A 9,315-nucleotide genomic window follows, 5' to 3' on the forward strand; every position below is an offset into this window, starting at 1 on the left:
CCAGACGATCGCAAACGACCCGGACGACTGAGACGACCTCGATCGCTTGGATAGAGTTGAGTTCTATCCGGACGATCGTGTAAATTTTGAAGCGATCATATGGAAACGCTCTCAGACGACGGAGACGATCGGGACGATCGAAGGCTATCCCAGAAGTCATCACTTTTATTCCAGTAATCGAGAATAAATTCGGCCCGGATGACGCTGAAGCCGAAAAAATAGTACACAAATGTTCGCAGCGCGTATGGGGGTTATTTGAAATTAGAGAAAGTCCGTGAAATCAAGTTTTTGAAATACTATGTCTTCGAAGAATTCTTCTAGCTTCTCAATGCCGCAAAATCAAGAGAAAAAGCAGAAACCAAGGTACGAGGTTCGCTTTACGAATAAAAATCATCCATCTATGTGGCTTGTTCGCAAAACACGTGCAAAAATTCTATTGTCTGACCCAGAGACATCGCTGACGACCCCGCTTCTCTTGCTTTCTGAGGCGATCGAGACGATCATATGGAAACTACCAATCGCCCCAGTCGTCCGGATCGTCTCGAAATATTTTGAAACGACTGGGGCGAACGATCCGGACGATCATATGGAAACCAGGCTTAAGATATGGTAAAATAATAAAAAAAAAATGAGTCTTTATTTCGTCAAAAGATAAAACTACATATCTTATGTCACAATAATACGGAAGATAAAAAACTATGATAAGAATATCTACATAAATATATATATACATTAAAAAAGTATGTCATTACAATAAATGGAGCTTAAAAATCAACCTATTTACCAAGGTGTTCATAAAACGCTCTGTATTAATTTTCGGGCGTGCGCAGCCTTTTTTCCTAAGATTATGTACATAAGTCTTCTGGACAGGAATGATATCTTTCAGTGGGTGGCAATCCGTTGATACTAATTTCTTTAAAATGTTTCGGTCTTGTTTATTTAACAGGTGCTTGATAAAAACTGGAAATGAAATAAAACGGCGTTTATCGCATCGGTCTAAAAAGTTTTGTATAACCGTAAGATCGGACTCCGATGCCCTATAGACTGAAAGCGCAAAGCTAAAATTAGGTAAAACAATAGATATAAAAAGGTGATCTATCTCTGCCTGAGAGTAGTGTTCCTTTCTTAGTGTTCGTAGGACGTGTAAACACTTGTTTGCTTTGACAAGCTTGGTTCTTACATGCTCATTAAATTTCCCGTCACTCTGTAGAGTTACTCCTAGTAAAACGAAGCTATTACATTGAGGAATATTGTTAATTGAAGAGTGGAGTACATTGTGACTTTTCTTTCTAACAACCAGCTCTTTACATTTACAAGGGTTGCAGACCATTTTATTGTCTTTACACCAGGTTAAGAACTGTCCTACTAAGTCGGCAGACGGGTCGCGGTTCCTAGTGGGAATCATCGGCATATTTAAAAAGAACAGAGCAACCATTAAAGAAAATCTCCAAGTCATTCCAAAATATATTAAAAAGATGCGGTCCGTTTACACTACCTTGTGTGGTTCCTCTATTGACAGATTTCCAATGTCCTAAAAAATTATAGCTAGCAACACGTTGTTGTCTTGCATAGAGGAAACTCTGATACCAATTGATAATGTACGGATTTAGGGGTAGCTGTTTCATTTTGGCAGACAAAATAGTATGGTTCACAAAATCGAAGGCCTTACTGAAGTCCATAGTAAAAATTCGCACCGCGCTACAGTCACTACTGTCTAAATACTTGTATGTCTGGTGCTGGATAGCGAGCAAAGCATTTGTGCAATTACCCGCCTGTCTATATGCAAATTGGGTGTGACTCAGGTAAGACACTTATTACCAAAGGTATGGTTGATGTTGTGTGTTTTGATTTTAGTTTGTGTGTGGTAGAAGTGCGTGTATAAATAGTGTGATTTACTGTTCGGAATCATCGAAAACCACAAGAATTTAAAATCGATACCACATAAGGAACGCTGCAGCTTGCTTTCAGAACAAATTCTAGTTCACTGTTCCTTCTGTGCGTTATTTTATCATAGGATGGGAAACAAAGTTTCCTTGGAATTTGTTCGTCAAATTGTTTGTTTGTAAGTTTAAGACCTCTGCTAGAAGGGAAGAAAATTCTTTGAATTAGGTTATTTTTTTGTGAAGCAAACAGAGTGACCATCGTAAAGGCTCGATCAGTTTCAAGCGATTGGAAGCAGCGTGTCTCAACCCTCTGTCTTGTCCCTCTTGTCCTCTGCCGAGCTGACTTTATCCTGGTATTACATAGACTGGGCACGGAGCACGGAGCACGGAGCCGACATTTTTATACGGAGATTGGAAGCAGCGTGCTACCCTCTGTGTTGTTTCTCGCTTGGTTCATTAGTTGTTGGTTCATTTGCCGGGCTGCCCGGCAAGCGTGAAAACTTTGAAAATTTCCAGCCGGGATCCCCCGCATCACATACTGGGATCCCAGCTAACCGGGCTGGCTCGGTTGTCATGAAATCGCAAAGTTGATTTTTGTTGCGTTTATAACTATAATAAGGTACCGCGATCTCTACAAAGCGGGCCAGCCTGGCTCATGTAATCAGGCCGTTAGTTCTATAGCCAGGTTTTACGCCCTCTCCCTTGACCTCACCGATTTTTCAAACCCCCGAACCCACACCCAAGATTTCAGCTCCCCCTCCAAACATCTTCATACCCCCTTCTCCATATTAATAAATGGTTAATGAGTGTCTTAACATCTGATGAAGACACGGCTAAACTTTATGTCCAAATTTTTAGAACGTTAGCACAGTGTGCAGTTTCATCAAAGTGTCGCTTTATATGAGAAAGACTGAGTGGTCGCTTACGAGAGCTTTAAAACCAAAGAAACGTGCAGTTGGGTAGTCCCAATAGTGGTCGCGGTTGCTTACGAGAGCCTTTAAGTTAAAGTTTAAGTTATAGTTTAAACGGGGTTTTATAAATGTGGTCTTACCTAGAGCTGGTCGCTCACGAGAGTAACCGCAAGGAGAGCTTTGACCGTACAATTGTACACATAAAAGACATCATATACGCTTAGTACACGACGCCCAAATACACGCTCCCACAGCGTCTTGTTTACTTTGTACATTCGCTGTGCGACTGGTTCTAAATGGCCATTGAGTTATGCATTTTTTTCCCGTTGAAAGAAGCGCTTGTTAAAATTATGAAATTAAAAAACGGACCTAACCGTACTAAGTAGCGATGAACGCTTGCCACAGGAAGTGCACATCAACTGAATCCTTCTGAAAGCGAGAACTGAAGGGCATGTGTGTGAAAGGCGAAAGGTAGCCTAGGCTCGATTACCAGCCGTTGTTCGGGAAAATGAGCCCACACTCATCCCCTCTCTCTTCGGGGAGGATCAAAGACCAGACCCGGGAGACGGCGGAAATCGAGCTTAAAGGTAGCCCTTGTCAGTGTATTGCAGTAAGAGTGCAGTACGTCAAAGATAGAGCTTAAATGCCCATTGTAGAGGTTAAGCACATGTTGGGATGGTAAGCTTGTCTCTATGACCCTAAGAACCTCGTCGGCTGAAGTTTTATAATCCTGGCCTTAGTTGTTTTTAAACGGCGTTGGATAGGTCCATGCACTGTTCCGCGAATAAGTATTTGTGAAATCAATTGCGCTATTCCACCGGATAAAGTTTTATTTAAACTTTTGTTTACACCGTTATCTAGCCTGCGAGCAAGCTCTCCTATTTGGGCAAGCGACGTGAGCCTCGCGAGAACGCGCGAGCGAGGGGCCGAGGAGAGACTCGCGAGACTCGTTTCACTCGCCCAAATAGGAGAGCTTGTTCGCAGGCTAACCGTTATCCATTGTTTGATCAAGTGGAGCTCGTGGACTTCCAAGTAGAGGGGTGGGCGATGAGCCAATAGTCCACTCCTGTAAAACCTTATTACGGAAACCACTGCCACTGTGCCGTATTGTGGGGAAGCAGAGGCACCAGATGAGAACGCACCATTGAATCAGCATACGAAGCGAAGAATAACGCCTAAACCGCTGCTGAAATTGCTGTCGCCAAAAGGGTGTATAAAGGTTCGAACCAGTAGGACAATGCTTGGGAAGTATGTTATCGGCGGCTAATGTCCCATCCGGGCCGGGTGAAGAGGATGAATGAGTGAGTGTTGAGTGATCCAGGGATCGACGGGAATAAGAGAGGAAGACCCAGACACACTTGCAGGCGCACTTGAGAAGTAAGGATCTCGGTATGTCCCATCGGGAACGACGGCGACTTTCATGTTAAGTTGATAGCTGCAACAGGACCCAGATTCTCAGACGGTTCGCTCGCTCGATAAGGGGAAATGAACGAGCTACTTCGGACCGTCTGAATGTTGCGTGTGTTAAATGAATCTGGTGGTAAATACGCATGAGATTTAAGACAGAAAAGTACCACTTCCAGTCGGAGCTGCAGTAGTAGTAGTTTTGTGCAGGGCTTTCAGGTAAAAGGCGTGGATTGCCGGCGGTATTTGTTCATGATTGAGGTTATGTGGATTTATAGAATGAGAATTGGTGTGGCATCGGGCTTTTTCCTTGAATGATGCCTGAAACAAATGGCCATTTATCTAAAATGTTCTTGATCGTACATCTATCAGGACTTTTTATTTCCAGTTGGATTATGAGCTTTTATGACTTCCTTTTCTTCGCGGAGAAGTGATTTATAAATTCGCCATCATCAGTCATGATACCCCCGGCAGCAGACCAAATAAAACTCGAGCTGTTATGGTTTGAACCATAGTTATTGGAGGAGACTGGTCATCAAGGATAAAAATAACAGTGCTGCAGTTTATGTTGGAGGCTCCCTAACGGTGAACAATCCTTAATGTTTTCTGTTGCATTTGATCATATGCACATTTAATTTGCGCGATATAAGTAATAAATTTATTATTATTATTATTATTATTATTATTATTATTATTATTATTATTATTATTATTATTATTATTATTATTATTATTAATAATTATTGTTATTGGCAAATTGTGACGGAGTAAATAAGTGGCGTTTTTATAGGTCAGTAAGATCAAAATGCTAGGCCGGAATGCTATTGAACGTTGTGTACCGTCAAGTCGACAGAAACAGATAACAAAGGGGTCTGACGGGTTTCTTAACCATTCCAATCTATTAACTATGTTTGAACTTATATGAAAACAGTTTCGAGTGTTATTGAAGTTCGCTGTTATTTCAATTTTTGAATGCTCGAGTTTGATTCTAATCGCTGTGTCCATTGTTCACTCCCCGAGATCCGACTGGAAAGTTTTTTTAAGTGGCCTTGCATAGTTACTCTAGTCGTAAGTCGTTCCAGGCGTTCAGTTAGTTGAGCATGGACGAAACTTGGCGAGGGTAAACTCGGGGAAAGGTGTTGGATAGGACGGCTAAGGTGTCGTAGGGCTTGGCCTAAAACGGCGGGCGATGTTGCATAATAGTGGGAGTGAATAGTACTCCTTGGCCTAGGTAAGGTGTCGTCTTGCGATTACTTCAATGCATTATTTCAAGCTGTTTTGTGTAGGAGGAATGTTGATCAGTGTAAAAGATATCCGGCGGAGGGCGTGGTCACAGTTCTTTGCATGTTTTGAAATGACTGAATTTTTCGCTTGATATCTGACCTTCCCTTTACTTTTCGTCATTGTCGTCTTTAGCTCCTCTGTTTACACTAACTGTGCGTTATAAAACTACGAAGAAAACGTGAGTTGTGGTCAGAGTGCGTGTATTTACTTATATATTCATAAAGCGTTTGGCGACCTCAAGTGGGTGCGCTACGGAGATTAATTGCGGAGCTTAAGCAACGGCGACGGCAACGAGAACGGCAAAAAAGCAATAGGTTTAGAATGGCAAAACAACTCTCTTTTTTTTTTTTTTTTTTGCTGTCACTTCACGAATACGAAGTGAAACTTCCTTATTTCACGTTTTATGGAGGACGTGGACAGAAGACAACGATTTTCTTTTTCTTTCTGTGAACTTAGATACTCAGTGCCCTTTGGAATTCAACTCCAGAAAAAATCTCCAACATTTGACAAATTAAAAAGAGTTGAACTGAAATACCGTATCTCCTCGAATAATAGCCGTCGCTCGATTAATCGCCTCCCTCGAATAATCGCTCCCCTTTGACGGAAATATTTAAAATAATCGCCTCCCTCAAATAATCGCGCTCCCAGAGCCCCCCTCTCACCACTATAGGTAACCCGCTATCGATTGCCATAGCGATAAATCTGGAGGATGAGGCTGAAGTCGAGTCTGATTCATGCAGCAAAAAACTGATCAGTTACGATTCAAGCTCTGAAAATTAATCAAGGAACCAGATTTGGAACACTTAAAAGCCCATGTTCTGTTTCGCTGATGTGATTATTTTTTGAGTTAATGGCAAAATAGAACAAAATATTTAGGGCAAAACTTCCAGTGAACAATATCTGAAGTGATCGCCTCCCTCGAATAATCGTCTTCCCTCGAATAATCGCCCCCTTTTGGTGCGAAAAAAGAAAAAATCGTCCCCGGCTATTATTCGAGGAATGCGGTAAGGGCGATGAAGTTTGAAACAGCTCAAATTCAGTTTTTGGGTGACGTTTTCGCTGCTGTAACCGTCGACGTTTGTTAAGCTCCCTATTAAGTGTCGAACTCCGAAAGAGGGCCAGATGAAGAGAAACCTTCACTCTAATTTGCTACCTGAGCAGGCAAGATTGTCCTTTCTCGCCCGCTCAGGATTTCGCGCTTCGTCCAGCAAGAAAAGATTTTGTTTTAGCTACGTAAGAAATCCTTCATTCACCAAGATTGTTTCGGTCACTATGGCTGAAGCCGCCTAAACATATTTGACCCCTTTCTTTGTTTGCGTCTTTATTGACCTCAACTTCCCCAGCGTTCAGTAAAAATGCAATAATATAACTTGGCCAATATCCAACCATGTTGGCCTCATGTTTGGTATGATGTGCGAAGTTCATGGGACATTTTATCTAAGAATAAAGCAACATGTAAGACCAGTAATCGGCTCCTGGTAAGACCCAGTAATTCCTCTTGCTTTTTTTGTCGGGAATTTATAAAGACAGTCAAACAGTGGAAGTCGGAAGAGGTAGTTTCCTTGACCTGAGAAATTCCCTCCGGCGTATTGGAGGGGCGTAGCATTCTCGTCCCCAGAGCCACTCGGCTTATTTTGTAACCGACCAACCACGTGACCAAGAAACGACGGGCTCTGGGGACGAGAATGGGGGCGTAGCGTCCTTTACGCAAATACGCATTTGCGTACTTGAGAAATTAGTAGGATTTTTTGTTTAAGACTTTCTGTTGTAAGTAAAAGCCATTTATAGCGTCGTGACTTAACTTTGTGTTGGGCAGATTTGTTCCTGTCTGTCTCGTTGTTATTCCGCATCGTTTACAAAAGTTTGAGAAGTAGAATGTGATAAACTCGAAACATTCTTGAAATGTTTGCCCTTAGGCGATCCCATAATTCGTTGCGTATTCATGAAAAACGGAAAAGAATCTACCCTGACTGATTATCATTCTTTTCAAGATTTATCTGGAAAGTTTTCCTATTTAAAAGCGTTTTAAATTTTTTTCGCTCTCTCTCTCTATAAATGTCGAAAAAGTCTATCAATGACTACTTTAATGTCGCTCAACTGGGAAATCATAGACCAAACCATGGCGACGATAATCCACGTAAGCTGAAGAAAACTCTATTACGTGCACGTGTGGCGCCGTATCAACAAGAATTTTGCAAGAAATTTACTCCTAGCGAACTTATGTACTATTTTTTTCAAACACGCAAGACAATTTCTAACGGGAGCCCGAGAAAATAAATTTCAAATTTGACAGGAATTGAGAAAACACAGATGAAATCGTCATGTATAAGTTCATCTTATGCTGTGAAATTTGAGGCTTTTGAAGTTTGTTTTCCTTGGCTCCAATAAGAACCTTTTCATCGCAGTTATTTCATAGAACTTTATAGGGACTGTGAAGTAATTACTTGGAGGCGGAGGGAGTTGGAAAGTTAGAGTGGGGGTCATAGGAGAAAAGGACAACAAGGCAGAGGGGGGGGGGGTTGGATGTAAAATTTAATACATGTAGGGGGAGAATTACTTTTTCATTCCTTTTTGCAAACTGGAAAAGTAGTGGAAAAGTTATTACATAGAGTTCAAATATAAATACTAACATTGGAATAAAATTTATCAACTCTAAGGTGTTTTGATCTATGAACTGTTGTTTTCCTACCTGTCATGCAGTAGGAAAGGAATGCCTCTGTTATATATGCTAAAACAATGCTACTTTATTTGCACTAGGATTTAATAAAAAGTAGCACTATAATGTTATTCAATAAACGGAAATGAGAAAGATGCCAATGTTAGCACATAAGGCATCATAATTTAGCGGAATGAAAAACCCAACTGTTGAAATTTTAATAGCAATACAAATTTAAAGTATGGTAAATAAAACACGGTATGATTAAATTGAGCTGCAAATTAAATTGAGCTTTTCACCCACGCATGCGGGAACCTTAGTGCTAGAGATGCGGTAGAAGATGAAGAATCTCCCAATTCATGCCAAGACGACACAAGCTCAGAGTCCGGTGATTCTGGTGACTCTTCAGTCTCTTTGACATACGTCGAAGAGTCATTTGGAGTGATGTTTGTACCGGAGGAAGAAATCCAACAAGTACTCACTAGGTATGAGGGAATCAATGGGAAGAGACTTTTTTCCAGTGGGGGGGGGGGGGGGGGGGTTAGCCTTAATATTATCATTATGTGAGGGGGGTTTGAAAATAAGTTTTGCTTAATGAGAGGGGGGGGTATGACCTAGTTTTGGGGCATATTTCACCCATTTCCCAACCCCCCCTCCCCCCTCCAGGTAATTATTCCACGGTCCCTTATTAAATTTATAGCCATTGAAAAGTGTGAAAAAGAATGCAATATGCTTGAAATTATTCTGGTACAAGGCTTTTGTCCACCGAAAATTAAAATTAGTCAATTTCCTAGTGAATGTTAATTTTAAAACCCTTTGGGTCCGTGTGTGTACCGTATCAGAATGGTCACCCAACGCCACAGTATTCTGTAGATGGGAACATGAAAATGGATTGCGAATGCTGTTGAACATAAAATGTGTCGGGGTTATTATAAGAACCAAGTCTAAGGCGTTTGTGTAACCCTTTTGCAGTAAGGAGGACATCCTTGGCCTCTACGTGAAATTCAACAATGTGCACGTTAGTCGCGCGACCTGCAGTCGCGCGCGTGGTCTGGGTTAAAATCCCAGGTTGGATTGTATCGAGGCCAAGGCTAATTCATCCGAGAGAGGTTTCTTACTACTGGGGAAAATTCTAAGAAGTTAGTGAAATAGTAGGGCGGATTCAATTTGGGTTTTG

This window comes from Porites lutea, chromosome 4 (assembly GCF_958299795.1).
Source record: "Porites lutea chromosome 4, jaPorLute2.1, whole genome shotgun sequence".
Lineage (NCBI taxonomy): Eukaryota > Metazoa > Cnidaria > Anthozoa > Scleractinia > Poritidae > Porites > Porites lutea.